This window comes from Psammomys obesus, unplaced genomic scaffold (genome assembly GCF_907164565.1).
Source record: "Psammomys obesus unplaced genomic scaffold, mPsaObe1.curated_primary_1811, whole genome shotgun sequence".
Lineage (NCBI taxonomy): Eukaryota > Metazoa > Chordata > Mammalia > Rodentia > Muridae > Psammomys > Psammomys obesus.
Window position 1 is genome coordinate 18,698,321 of NW_026596125.1, and position 14,670 is coordinate 18,712,990.

Below are 14,670 nucleotides of genomic sequence, written 5' to 3' on the forward strand. Positions count from 1 at the left end.
AGTGTTTAGGGTGAGTATTTTTTAAAGAGAAAAACCACATCCTGGTATCTCACTTGGCAGCCACAGGGGGAGGTTTTGTGTAAGCAAACAGTTTAACAGAAGCTAAGGTAAGTTAGCTGTGGCATCTTGACCTTGGGTTCCTAGAGTTGGGTAATTTTCCGTGGCATTCTCCATCAAGGAGATCACATTCTAGTTAGACCTAAAATGGCCTCAGCAAGAATACAAAATGGAGGAACCTATGCACTGTCTTGTCCTGTCAGAGATCCACAGGTATAAAACCCCCAGGAAATATCCAGAGTCATCACAAACTTGCCTTTGACCTTCTAGCCTATGTGAAGACTGAGTGTTTCAGAATATTCCATGCTTATTCAAAAAATTGACTCCCTTTGCAGAGTTGCGTAAATGCCATCTCTCTCACTCCCTCCCTGCCCTGGCTCTGGGGAGCCCTTCTCTGACATCATCCCCAACATCCTGCTTGTTTGTCTCTTGGAATAGTTGGTAAATGTTACTCATCTGTTGGCATCTACTCTAAAACTTTTACATTTACTTTCATGTGTGGGTGTTCTGTGCACCACATGAGTGCCGGTGTCTAAAGAGGCCAGAAGAGGGCGTCCCAGCTCTGGGAACTAGTGTTAAGACAGTTGTTAGTTGCCACGTGGATGCTGGGACTCAAGCACTGGTTCTCCAGAAGAGCAGCTCGTATTCTGAGACCCTGAGCCATCTTTCCAGCCCCGGCGTCTACTTTTTGACTCTCAGTGCTGTGAACCAAATAAAGCAGGGCCCGACGCAAGGGGCTTGGAATATAGGCAGCATGTAGAGTGGTGGGTGCTGGATCCATTTCTGACCCTGACATCCTGCTGCAGAGGTTCCAGCCTGAGCTTCAGCCTTTGGCTGATCAGAAGGGAACTCCCTAAGCCTCAACACAGTCCTGGAGGACAAATGCTTTCATTTGTTTTCAGCTTAAGACCCAGCAATAACTTGTGTGTGCTGCCCCCTGTTGGTGGAAAGGAACTACTGCTTCCTTAGTATCATCATTGTCCAGAGCCAAACAAAGGCAGAGATGAAAGTGGAGCCCAAACCTTTCAAAAGGTCCATCCCAAGCCAATGAAAGTGGTGTGTTGAGGAGAGCCGGCTTCTCCCTGAAGAGATGGTGGTAGTGCCTCTGCGGGAAAGATGGGCTTCGCACATACAAAAGTCCCCTTCTAGGACAGAGCAGCCTCAGGCTCTGGCTCACAGAATGACAGCTGGGTGACACTGGGCTTTGTTCAGGTGTGTTTGCAGTCCTGATATTTCCTCCTGCACACCACCATGCAACCAACCGCCAAGTTTGCTCTCCAGACCAACCATCTGGGTGCAAGGAGGTAGGCTCATCTTAGCGTAGGAACTGTAGAGAAGCTGCCATCTGGAAACGAGGAGCGTGGAGCAGGCGGGAACAGGACAGGTTGGCTGAAGCACTTCCACTTTCCCACGTACTGCTGGGCTCAGAGGGGTTTGTTTCCACCTATGAAGAGTGAGCGCCTCCTATCGTTGAGAATGTACTGGACGAGGCAACATGGCAACCAGGATGAACAGGCGCCAAACCTCAGGGATTCTGATGGCCAGATTACAACACTGCCCTTTCCCTGGGGAGGCCAGACACTGAGGATCAGAGCCCAGGAGGGGATGGAAGCCCACACACTCAGGCTACATTGATGCTGCTGACTGGCTCGCAGGTGGCCCCTGAACAGAGCTGAACCAGCCAGAGTTCTTTCCTACTGAGTTTTCAGGTTGGAACCGTCCGAAGGTAAGAGGAGGAAGACGGTGGTTAGGAGCTGAGGCCTAGCATGTTCTCGACCACATGAGGAAACTGGGCTGCACATGAAATCTTCCGGCAGAGGAGCCCTTGGTCTCACTTATTCTATGGCTCAGCTGCCATTCATTTTTCCATGTTTGTGTGAGACACCTTTTGTCTGCATTTGCTTAAACTGAATTTCTGTTATGTCAGACCAAAGTATGATGTTTTAGCCAGATTTCCAGGGTTGTGATAGAATCCCTCAGAAAGTAAACCTAAAGGAAAAAAAATCCTATTTTGGCTCAGGGTTGTAGAGGTTTCAGTCTCTGGTCCCTGACCCCATGCTCTTTAGTCTCTGGTTCCTGACCCCATGGTTTTGGGCAGAGTCACAATGCAGAGTGCATGGTAGAGCAAAGCCTTGGTGACTGAAAAGGGGTGAAGAGGAGAGAGAGGAGAGGGGAAGAGAGGACAAGGGAGGGGAGTGGGAGAAAGAAAAGGGGAAGGAAAGAGGAGAGGAGAGGGGTAGGTAGAAGGAGTGGCGGGAGAGGGCAGGGAAGAGGGGAGAGGGAGGACTGGGTTTCCAGTCTTCTTCGGGGCATCCCCCAGTGCCCCACCTTCTGTTCCCACCCCCTCCAGAAACACCACCAGCTTGGAACCAAGCTTCCAACACATGAACTTTTGAGACAAGGACTTAAGATCCAGCCATAGGGCTGGAGATATGGCACAGTGTTTGTTTAAAAGCCATAGGGCTGGAGATATGGCGCAGTGTTTAAGAGCCGCTGGTTCTTCCTCCACAGGACCCGGGTTAGATTCCTGGCACCCACACAGTGACTCACAACCATCTGTGACTCCAGTTTCAGGGGCTCCTTGCCTTTTCCACAGGCACTGAGCATGCACGCAGAGGGAACTCCACACATTAAACAGCAACAGCTGAACTATGCAGTCTGACTCATGGAAACAAACCCTTCCTCAGCACCTGGTGGACCAGGAGCTATTGCCTTCAACTGGCTGCCTCCACCTGCACCTTAAGAAAGACCTTTGCCTCTGAAGGAAACAGTGTTGCCTCTGAAGGAAACAGTGTTACAGGACTTCAGCCGCTTTGAAGCAGGGGTGTTTACCTCGCACAGAAGCGCATGAACAAAGTACAACTTTGGCATGCTTTCAAAACTACCTGCTGCAGCCTTTGCTCTCCGGCCCTTCATCTGGGATGGGGTGCAGTGAGTTGAGGGGAGGAGCACTGGGCTGGGAGTGCTGGTTTTGCCCCTTTCTAGTCACATGGTGTCAGGTAAATGACTGAGCCTCTCTGAGGCTTTCTTTTCTCATCTATGAAATGGGAGAATGCTGATACATGACTCATGAATGTATGGGAAACGTATCCTTAAGCTCAGGTGCTGTGGCTGTTGCAGAGTAAAAGCAGTCCCTGCGGGCTGACAGCACTTCCGTCACTGGGCTCCACTCCGTGCCGCTTAATGAGGGCTGCTGAGTGCTCACGAGTGCCAGTTCTGTCGGGGATCCTGTAAGGAGCAGGACACACGAGAGTCGTCCTAAGTGATCAGTGTGTCTACGGGGATGGCAGAACACCAACAAGCACATCAAGAAGTGAACTTTATGAAACCTTGAGTGGAGAGAGTGCCCAAGAACAAAACTAGGACAGAGCAAGCGGTCTGTATTTGAAATGGGGATGTTCCTACAAAATGTGGGGCTCATGGTGGCCATAAATGCACGCCTAGAAACTGGGTGTGTTCTTTGTCATCTTGCCATGTCTCCAGATCACAACGCTTCTGAGCGGTTCTTCCCAGCTCTGTTTTGCCCTGCCCTGCCCTGTCAGCAGCCCCTCACAGCAGCCCCTCACAGTGTATAACACACTTTTGTGCATTCTCATTTGGCGCTCCTGAGGCTGCTGGGCAGATGCCTCCACTCTGTCTCAGACAAGGAAGAGTTAAGTGACCCGATTAGTGTAACTCTGGCTCCAGATCCTGAGCCAGGGGTTCGAAGTCCGAGCTGAGCATGCCTTCTGAAGGGCACATACTGCTGTTTGTTCCTTCTGTGAGCGCTCCCATATCAGCAATGGCCTCGTGTGTCCCTGAGTCTGAGGTCAGCGTTCGAATAGCTGTTGCCATCTTGCAAACTGGCAGGCCATGAGCCTGGGCTCTTGGGTCTCGGGCCACAGGCCTCCAGGTTCTGCAAAGGGAGCAGGACTGACTCTCACCCACCACCATCAGAACACCCGTGCCTTCCGGGGACAGAGGTTCAGGCTTCAAGCCCGTACCTCTCTGTGACCACTGGGTGTCAGCACTGATCTGTGCTTGATGACTGAAGCGCTTGGGTGGGCAGAGCCTGCTGCACCAGGGTTTCCAGTAGACCTAAGAGGAGCCTGACCACAGGTGAGGAGGACACGCTCTGTGGATTCTCGGTAAACAGGAGGCTTTCTCTGGCCCCGTCTCTGCTGGCTGCTGCCCGTTCCCCTTGCTCTTCTGAACCTGGTATTTAAGGGTGTGTGTTACGGTTTGAATATAACCTGTCGTCCACAGGCTCCTGTGTCGAAAGCTTGATCCCTGGCTGGAGGTGATATTTTAGGTGTTTGTGGAAAGCTGAGGAGGTGGAAACTGTCGGGATTTTGAAGGTTATTCCAGGCTTGACTGTTTCTTTTTTCTCTACCTGCTGTCTTCTAGGACGTAAAGAATCTCCTTTGCCACCAGCTTCAACTGATGTGGACACCAAGCAACCAGGGCTGGACTCTCAGGCACTGTGGCCCAAGACGAGCTGCCAGGATCCCCTGCCTTTCCTCCTGTCATCTGTGAGTCCACACTTACTCAGACATCCCCAGGCCTCCTCTCCTGGAGGTTTGCTTTTCTTACTCAGGGCAGCAATCTGCTATGCACATCAGCAGGGGCTCTGTTCTCATCCACTGAGGCCAAGTAACATGGTGTGGGCTGTGGTGACTGCTCCCTTGGTGAATTCTCATCCAGCCGTTCCGGGGTCTGGAAAGGTCTCCAGAGTGGATGTGGCCGGCTACCTCAGACTGCGAGTGGGTCACGTGCTGGGACTCCCAGGAGAAGGCCCTCTGTTCTCACAGCTCAAAATGGGAGAAAGCCCCATTTCTTCTTCTGTCTAATGTTGGTGCTCCTGGGCTTTTGGGGATACCCTTCTTCCATGTACTTTGTGTCTCTGGCTAGCTGGGTGTAGGGCATGGTCTGAGGAGCCACAGTATCCGGCCTCCTCATGACAAGGGAGGTGGCAGAGTCCTGGCTTCCCAGGACAAGGCTCAGAAAGGTCTGGACAGATCTCTGGAGAGGCCAATCACAGCCCCGCTCAGGTAACGCCCTGGGTCCTGGCATAAGACTTCAGAGGAACATAAGTATGATAACAATTACGCTGCTGACTGGCGGGATTGTGGGCCAGGTAGATCAGAGGGAGATGGGGTAATGAGGTCGACAGGTTCTGAAAGGGATGTAACACCATATTTCCCGTGTGTGTGTGTGTGTGTGTGTGTGTGTGTGTGCACGCACATGCGTGTGCATTGTGTTCATCGGGCATGTTACGTGGTTATTGCTGTGGATGAGAACATCACCCTAGCTGCCAGCTTCTTTCCAGCACTCCACTGTCCCGTCCTCCTATCAGTGGAAAGCCCTGTTTTCATGTCAGCTTCTGGGTCGTTTCCCACTGCTGAGAGCCCAGCCTCCCTCGCTGGCCGCAGCCTCCCGCCTGGCCCTGCTGCTTTGAACCTCACACACTCACACTTGCTTAGGTGGTATACCGACACGTTTTCACCCGCTTGCGGTTCTCCTCATCCCCCCCCCCCCCGCCGCCTAGGTCCCGTTTGCTACACCTTCAGCAAAACGGCTTTGCTGAGATAGAGGACGTGGATGATGCAATGTATCTTTTCAGGGTGGAGTATTTGATAGATTTAACTGTGGCCACAGGGTCAACCTTCACTCTAATCATTTCAATTTTATTATTAGTAGTAGTAGTATTGGGTTTTCAAGACAGGATTTCTCTGGCTGTCCTGGAACCCGCTCTGTAGACCAGGATGGCTTCAAACTCCGAGCTCTCCTGTCTCTGCCTCCTGAGTGCTGGGATTAACGGTGTGCGACGCCAACTCCTGCCTAAGTATTCCTTTTCAAGGCCTTTGCTTTATGCAGTCTGTGCTGGCCTCTTCTCTTCGCTGCTGCCGCAGCTTCCTGAGAGCTGGCGCTGCAGCTGTGTGCCACCCCGACAGCAGGAAGCAGTCCGGACTACGGGACAGACGGTGTCAACATCGGGTTGCTAACACTAGAAAATCATTTTCTAAATTAGTATTTCCAGCCATGCAGGAAGGACAGAGGAGAGAGGTTTGCTAGACTTCTATAGTTTGTTGTTTTTCTTCTCACTGTAACTGAGAGAGGGGAGGTTTGCTACCGGCTCAGAGTTTGAGGACATGCAGTCCACAGAGGTTGGGAAGACAGAGGTCATGGTGGCAAGCTTTTGGCTGGGGTGCCCCACATCTCCAGGGACAGGAAACAGAGCCCAGCTGTAGCCCCAAGGCCTGCCCACCCCCTCCAGCGAGGCTTGCATCCTAAAGTTCCATAATCTTTTTAAACAGCAGCTGGGAGCAGGCGCACAAACACAAGCCCCGTAGGAGATAGTTCCCATGCAAATCGTAGCACATTCTCCTACTCGCAGGTGAATCACGAAGGTAAAGTTCCTCCTTCCCAGGAATGTCTTGGTTCTGTCTCTTTCTCCGTAATCAAGAGCCTCTAGGTAATACCATCTATTGTGTGGCGCAAAGCTTGGTGCCAATGAGCTGACGTGATGGCTGAGCCCGACAGCCCTCCCTCCGGATGTGAGGATGGTCTCAAGTCTGCGTCCAATTTGGGCTCTACAATGATGACTTCTCGGCCAGTTTAGGCTGCTGAGTGGGACAGTCTCAAACAGTAGAAAGAACGGAAGGAAGGGAGGGAGAAACATGACATCATAACGTATCCTTCTTCTTTCTTTGAGTTTCATCAGTGTTTTCACCAGCTCTGCCACATAAGGATGAAAAACCTGCCTGCAAAGTATAAGAAGCCCAGGGGGAGAGATCTCTTTTTAGCCATCTCCATTTCTAGAGATATGGGAGAGCCTGGTGGTGGAGGCCACTGCAGCGGATCCTATGGCTGTGGGTCTCCAGTCACTTGCTTAACCTCGTGCCTCCGTTTCCTTGCACACAACACAAAGCGTGACCTCACACTTTCTTCGTAGAATTCTTGCAAAGCCCTGAGATTGGGGTCCAAAGAGGTGGCTCAGCGTTGACAGTGCTTGTGGCGCAGTGCTGGGCTCAGGTCCCGGCATCCAGGAACAAGCTGGGCATGCCACAAAACGGTGTGGGGAAGTGCACCCTAGCTCCGAGGCATCTCCTACCCCTTCTCTGCCTCTGTGTTCTCCTCCACAAACATGCACAAACTTACACACACAGACAGGCTGACACACATACACACACAAATAAAAGCTTTTTCAAAATCCTGGGTGTGGGTGCGTAACAGTGCAGTATAACTGTTTTGCTAAGGTTTGCTAAGCATGAAGCCCAGTTCTAGTCACTAGTGCCTGTGCCCTGCCTTCCAGGGAAGGGCAGCTGAAGAGCTCGCCCACACTGAAGCAAACTGGAAGGCCGACATTTGAAAGACCTGTGTGCTCTACGTCCCATTCTGCCGCGGTTCCCTGGCACAGTGGTGAAGAGGCTGCCCTGCGCTTGACCTGGTCATGTCCTCAGTGCTACCCTTGCTGCTGAACAGACACACTCAGAAGTGTGCAGTGACCTGTGGTAACAGGTATCACCCTACAATAGCTGTAACCCTGCACATTCCCAGTCGGAGTCTGTTGACCCTCCGTGGTGTTCTCAGATCCTCCTAGTCGTTTTCAGCCTATGCTGCGCTGTTTCTTGCTTGAAGGCAGGAATGAAGCTCCAGGGTCTGGGATTCCTGGTGTCGGATACAGAAAGCCAGTGCATGTTTTGAGGGTGTATCTGTCTTCTCTCTGTCTTTTTTTTTTTTTTTTTTTTTGAGGACTTTTGTTGAACAGTTAAGCTGTATTTACCAGGGGTGGGAAGACGGTGAGTAAAATCCCTTCTATCTGAGCATGAAGATCTGAGTTTGGATTCCATCACTGATAGAAAAGCTGAGTGTAAAGTTGGTTGGCTTTAATCCCAGCACTCGGTGGTAGAGACAGGCTGATCTCTGAGTGTGAGGCCAGCCTGCTCTGGTGCTGAGGGACTGGAAATGGAAGCCTCTTGGGAGCTCAGTGCTCATCTTGTGGCACCAATCAGTGAGCTCTGGGTTCAGTGTGAGACTCTTCCCCCAAAAGGATAAGATGAAGAACAATAGCAGAAGATGTCTGGTATCACCTCTGCCTGCACATACATGTGCACACATGTGGGTGGTACCTATACATACATGCACATGTGAGCACTGTAACACACACGCACACACGTGAACGGGCACAGGCACAGGCATAGCTCCAGGTCCTGAAGCCCCCTGACTGTTGGATGCCAAGCACTCTGTGGCTCAAGGCTGGGTGAGCGCCGGAGCTTAGTGATGGCAGCCCTCTTGCTGTGCATGCTTATCTCGTCTCACCGAGAAACCGAGTGTTCCGGAGGAAACCGTGTCAAGCAGACAGTCTCTTCCTTACGAGAGGCCACACAGGATACTCTTGCCTACAGATATTTCCTTTTCAAACACTCCACAACGACAGAATTCCCTGACACAGTCAGTTTCCCTTTCTATTATAAGTCAGATTTTGGAAAAGGGCCTGACATTTCAGCTTTCTTGGGACTTCAACTTTATTTTCAGAAAGAAAGAAAGAAAGAAAGAAAGAAAGAAGAAAGAAAGAAGAAAGAAAGAAAGGAGGGAGGGAGGGAGGGAGGGAAGGAAGGAAGGAAAAAAGAAGGAAGAAAAGAAAGAAAGAAGTATATGTATGTGAGAGACCAAAAGATTAAAAATTAGCAGCTACTACTAATTAAGGCCTGAACTAGGTGGGTGGGGAAGTCCAGGAAAGCCCTGAGGGGAAGGACCGACTTATTGCATTCTTTCCCCACCCACTAGAGATAAAGTTGCTAGGAAACTGGCCCATCCCTCTAGGGAGGGACATGGGGGACCTTCCAATAGCCAATCAATTAAAAATGTAGCATTTTGGACTTGGGGAGGAGCATGCATGCAGAAAGGGAGGAGGGAGGATGGGACCTGAAGGGGAGGAGGAAGGGGCTTATGGGGGGATACAAAATGAATAAAGTGTAATTAATAAAAGTTAAATACAAAATTTAAAAAAAAATGTAGCATTTTGACCAATAGATGCTTGCCAGGCAGGAATCGCCCCTGCCTTGGGTATGCTGGGAGGGACCAGAATCTTTAAATCACCCAAACTAACCTGGGGATGGCACGCTCAGCTCCCACCGCTTCAGGGGGGTGGGGTGGGCCCAAGCTGCAGCTTGTAATTTACAATAAAAAGACCCTCATATATTTACAGCGGAGTCTGTTTATTCCTGGTCTTTTGGGGTTCGTGAACTGGGCAGAACATATGCACATATTTAAAAACACTAAAACCCTGAGTTTTGCACAGATGGTGTAATAGTGGAATTTAGGCAAAAACAGTACATCGGGCTCTTTTCTCATGGCTGTGACAGACAACTTAAAGAGGGAAGGTTTGTTTTGCTCACAGTTTCAGAAGTTTTGGACAGGGAAGGCATGGCAAAGGAGCACGCGCCTGGGGCTCTCACAGCTTGGTGGCAAGCAAGGAGCAGAGAGCGCAGACAGGACCAGAAAGAGCTGTGCCCTGATGCCCTGCCAACCGGCGAGCTGCTTCCACCAGCACGGTCCACTCCTAAAGCAGTGCCGCCATCTGAGACAAAGTGTTCAGACACGCCAGTCCGTGCATAACAGTGCCGACGAGGAGCTGCATGGCAGGCCCCTCGTCAACTTTGATCAATAGGTAAGAGAAGGCTGGGGTGTGATGCCGAGAATAATTCTCAGAGAGAGAATGCAACATCTAAGGGAGAGAGATGCAGCCGATTAGTTGTGTGTCACAGCCTTCTGTGGAGGGGCAGCCATTCCTGTGAAAACGAGAGTAAGCTTTCTCCTAACAGAGACTTCATTCATAGTATTTGATCGTTGTGAACGCTACTTTAGTGAAATCATTTTTCACGTAACTCTTCTGTCAGTTGGCTAAATGCAGTAGGCTGACACTTTTTCTTATTTACACACTTGTCTGTTACAGATGTGCAGTTACTCTGCCAGGCCGGATGAGGCTCCTTACAGATGTGACCATCAGTTTCTTCTTTTCTGGTTTCACAGGGGGCACCTCATGTGGGAAGTGTTCTAGCCTTTGCCCCCTCAATATGGCCCTTGGTGAGCCTCCTGGACCCCAGGGTGGCCCTGGCATGATAACCAGCAATTGCCACGTCTTCACTGGCTCTCGCTCCTGCTCACATCTCCCGGGACCTTTGCTGAGCTCTGGCCTGACACTGAGGAATGCCCTCTGGAGAGATGGCGTGGAGAAGCCTTTAGGCTGGAGTCACCCACTGAGGCTCCAGCTGTGGCAGAGTAGGCCCTCCAACCCAGCTCCTGTGCCAGCTGGAAATCACTGAGTCACTGACATGGGGTGGTGTGGACCATTTCTACACACCCGCTCATCAGGGGAAAGCCTGCTGTTGGAGAGGACCAGGGGGTGGGATGCATGTGCTGATGTCACTGGAACACTGGTCGGTAGCATCACTGATGGGTAAGGAAGACACACTTTTTGTTTTTGCTTTTTTTGAGACAAGGTTGGTTTCTCTGTGTAGCCTGGCTGTCCTGGACTCGCTCTGCAGACCAGGCTGGCCTCAAACTCACAGAGATCTGCCTGCCTCTGCCTCCTGAGTGCTGGGATTACAGCCGTGCACCACCACACCCAGCTAAGACCCACTTTTGATCCATATAGGTCAAAGTCTTTTGGGAAACAGAGACAAATAAACCAACAAGTCAAAACAGGGTGAAAGCGAACATGAACATGCCAGACTTAATGGTCCCCGGAAGGCACTGAAGATAAGGCAGGAGATAACTGTACCTGACAGGGTTGGGAAGCAGAGGAGCAGGGACAGTGTTTGCCTTTTAACCTCCGTTATCTGGGGTCTGTTGCATGGAGCACAACAAGTCGGGCCTGCGTTAGATAAGTCGCCTCTCCGGCCATACCTGATAGGTCTGCTTATCAGTACAGACTCAAGATGAGCCCACCAAGTTTTCCTTCAGCTGGACCAAGCTTTAGAGGCTGTGTGTCACTGGAGTCGGGGTGACAGGAGCCCGTGTAGGGCCGAGCTTCTCAACTTTGGATTTTGCTCTGTGGACATTTGGGCTGGTCCGTTCCTTACAGGGATGGAAGGAGTGGTGCCCCGTGCTTTGCAGAATGCTTATAGCATCTCTAGGGCATCCTGCCACAACCATGACAGAGTGTCAGTGTTCGCTGCCCTGGGGGGGGGGACACCTCTTAATGAGAACTGCTCCTCTAGAATGACAGCCCCCAGATTCATGAGTGAGCCCCACTTGTCAAAGGCTGTAAACTCTTCTATCTGGAGGCCGTCTCAGAACCTCCAATAATATGAGCCAACCCAAATAATAGTAATTTGCAACCCAAATAATCCTAGAGTAGAGGGTCCTGAAGGTCGGGATGGAGCTGGTCCCACAGGTAGGGCAGGAAGAGTTGGAGGAGCAAGAACTCTGGGTGCAGGAATTGGGACCTTGAAAGAAATCGTGTGGCTGAGCATTATGCTGGGGGTGAGCTGACTCAAGGACCAGACACCCCTTGCAGGCCACACTAAAATATGCAGGCCGGGACTGTGCCTCCCGGAGTGGAGGCACAATGCATCCCAGAGGAGAAGGTCTCTCCATTCCTTTGTCATCTCCAGATGAAAGAAACACATCTTTCTGGCTACTCCTCAGGAGATTGGGCCTCCTGAGGGACAGATTGTGTCATAGACAAAAGAAAACACATAACTGACGGCGCATCTTGAATTCTGCTGGATCTCAGGTGAGGACTAAGTGGAGCTGTGTGGCTTGAGTCAGGTGACAACTCACCAGGACTCACTGTTCCTACGTGTAGACGAGTGTGGGTTCCTTCTGGTCAGGCTGTCTCAGGTCACAGGTGTGCTGTGAGGGGACCTTTTTCTCCATCAGTCAGACTTGGCTCCTCTCAGCTTCCATGTCTATTTCACTTACTACTGTATCCCAAGAGCAGATTTCCCTTCTTCTCAAGTTGGGAGTTCCACGAGGGGTGGTCAGGTTGGCTCAGAGGCTGATCTAGGGCAGAGTTTGGGAACATGAGCAGTTCCAAATGCTGCCTTGAGGTTTGTATCCATCTGCAGGTGAGTGAAGGGCAAAGCAGGCAGGTCTGTGCAGAGAGAGGCCCTCAGAAGGAGCCTCCAAGCTGGCCCAGAAAAAGGATGTTGGCATTAGAGCCAGTCGGTGCTGCTGGTGACAATTACAAGCTGGTCCTGGACCTAGAAGCCTCAGCTTCCAACCAGCTGGCCGAAAGCAGCAGCCCTGGACTCGGTGCACCCAGGGGAGGGCGCTTCTGAGGAACAGGCTTCCAGGAACAAGTTCCCTTGGGAAACTCTGCAGGAAGCTTAAACCTCAAGAAAACTACTCATTAGGATCTCGGGGAGCTGCTAATTGCCCTGTCCAGCCAAGACACGGTGTGGCTGCGCCAGCCTGTGGAACCATAATGAAGTCTCTGGAAGCGGCAGACCCAGCCCTGGCTGCCTGTGCGCCCTCCTGCCTTCTCTTCATTCTCTCCCCGCAGACGCTGTGCCCCCTGCTGCCCTGCTGCCCAGAGACCCTCACTTCAGCCTTCAAACAGAACTGCTCCCCTAGGGACCTGTCCCTGTGGCAATTAGATTCTCCAAAAGAACACGCAGGGATGGCGAAGCCCGGCAGAGGCTTGGTTAGCGGCGTTTGCAGTGTTTTCATCTCCAAGTTGTGTTTACAAAAGGATGAAGACGAGCTGAGAGTGATTACTTACCCCTCCTTAGAGAAGTATGAAAGTCCAAGCAATTCATCTCGTCTTGGATCAAGCTGTGCTTTTTGGTTGCCACGGAAACAGTGCTATCCCCGGGTCTCCTGGTCTACGCTGAAGCAGGGCAGTGGCCATCCTCAGGACAGCGAAGAGGGGGAGGACGACCAGGGCACAGGGAAGTCTGTATTCTGCTCGTGGTTCATGGCTTTCTAACCAGTCCTTTGGGTACAGAAGTGGCAAGCCAATGGATTCCAAACAGCCTTGCTAGCAAGAACATCCCAGGGGAAAAGAATAGAAAGAACCTTCAACCTTTTGGAGAGGATTTGGCATGTGAAACCCCTTGGCACCCTCCGCATCCTGTGGGTGAAGGAGGCGTGGTGGAGGGGCTGCCCCCGCCGTGCAGGGAGGAAGTGGACCAGAGTGGGGCCACCAGGGGGCAGCACGGGGCCTAGACTCCGGCCAGGGCCCGGGTCTCCGTGGGGGTGACCCGGGGGCAGAGGCTGCTGGGGTGGCCGCGTTACCCGCGCCTGTGCCGGGGCGGAGCGCCGCCGTTCCCCGGATGTCTCAGCCGGGCTTACTGTGCTGTAGACGTGGCCGTCGCTGCTGTCAAGCTCGAGCCCTCCCGCGCTGTCTTCACGGCCCCGCGGCCTCTCCGCTGGCCGGAGCCGGTTTCCAGCGTCAGGACCCGGGCCCGGCGCTGGGCCCTGGGCACCGTTTGAGCTCTTCCCTGCCCCGGCGGTCTGTGTGGGGTCCAGGCGTGGCCCGGCGTTGCCTGGGGCGGGGGGGCGCTGCCTGTCCTCTCACGTACCCTGCCTCGGCCAGCAACGGTAGCCGCCGCCACGCCTGACGACACGGGGTCGTTCCCCGGGCACCCGGGCACCCGCAGGGTGCACGCAGAGCCGTGACCTCTGGAGTCCTGTGACCTCCAGCCATTCAGTGTGGCGTATGCGTGTTTACACACACACACACACACACACACACACACACACACACACACACTAAAGAACTTAATCTAGTTTTGTCACTGTATAGTTGTGAGTGTGGGTGTTTCACCTGCAGGCTCGTCTGTGTCTGTGCTTGGTGAGAACGTATCTGGTCCCCGGGGCTGGCGTTCCCGATGGCTGTGGCCTCCATGTGGGCCATGTAGAGAGCAGCCAGTGTCAGACAGCCGTGGAGACAGCCCTCTAGCCCCTAGCAAGCGTAAGGAGTGTGTGCACAAGCATGCACATGGGTGTGTGTGTGTGTGGACAAGCGTGCTCATGTGTGTGGGTGTGTGTGGACAAGCGTGCTCATGTGTGAAAAGGCCAGAAATTGTCTTCCTCAATTGTTTTCCTTCTCTTTTCTTTCTTTTCCTTCTCTTCTTTCCTTTTTCTTCCTTTTTTGGGACAAGGCCTTCCGCTGACGGCGAAACGCCAGGGTGTCTGGACCAGCTGCCCAGCGGCCGGAGCACCTTCCTGCCTTCCGTCGTGGGCTTGCAGGGCGCACCTCCACACCCTGCTCTTCTCACGTGGGTGCGGGTCAGACTCAGTGCCTCACGCCCACGCAGCGAGCCCTTCGCCTGGCTCCAAAGTGTGGCCACTTACACTGGCAGCCGCAGTGGCGCGCTTCACCCCAAGGCTGCAGCTCTGCGGACGGGAAGGCGGCTGACGCTCCGCGCTCCTCCCACAGCGAGGCCTCGGAGCAGCCGAGTTCACCCAGGTCCTGGAGGCCTGGCCTGCAGCCGACCAACGGCCACTGTGCAGAGTCCAGAGCAGCGGGCAGGGGCTGCTCAGATTGCAGGCATGTACCCTTCCTGTGGCCGCGGTTATGGCAGGCACCCTTCCTGTGGCCGCGGTTATGGCAGGCACCCTTCGGGTGGCTGAGGTTATGGCAGGCACCCTTCGGGTGGCCGCGGTTATGGCAGGCAC

The 14,670-nt window shown here is 52.8% G+C and overlaps 1 long non-coding RNA gene across 1 annotated transcript; it reads left to right on the forward strand.

The window, feature by feature from the left end:
* The first annotated feature begins 3,797 nt into the window (after window positions 1-3,797).
* On the forward strand, window positions 3,798-8,625 carry LOC129693253 (uncharacterized). The gene is made up of 3 exons (XR_008722853.1): window positions 3,798-4,155; window positions 4,444-4,568; window positions 7,352-8,625. It is a non-coding gene; the product is annotated as an uncharacterized LOC129693253 (long non-coding RNA).
* The last annotated feature ends 6,045 nt before the right edge of the window (window positions 8,626-14,670 follow it).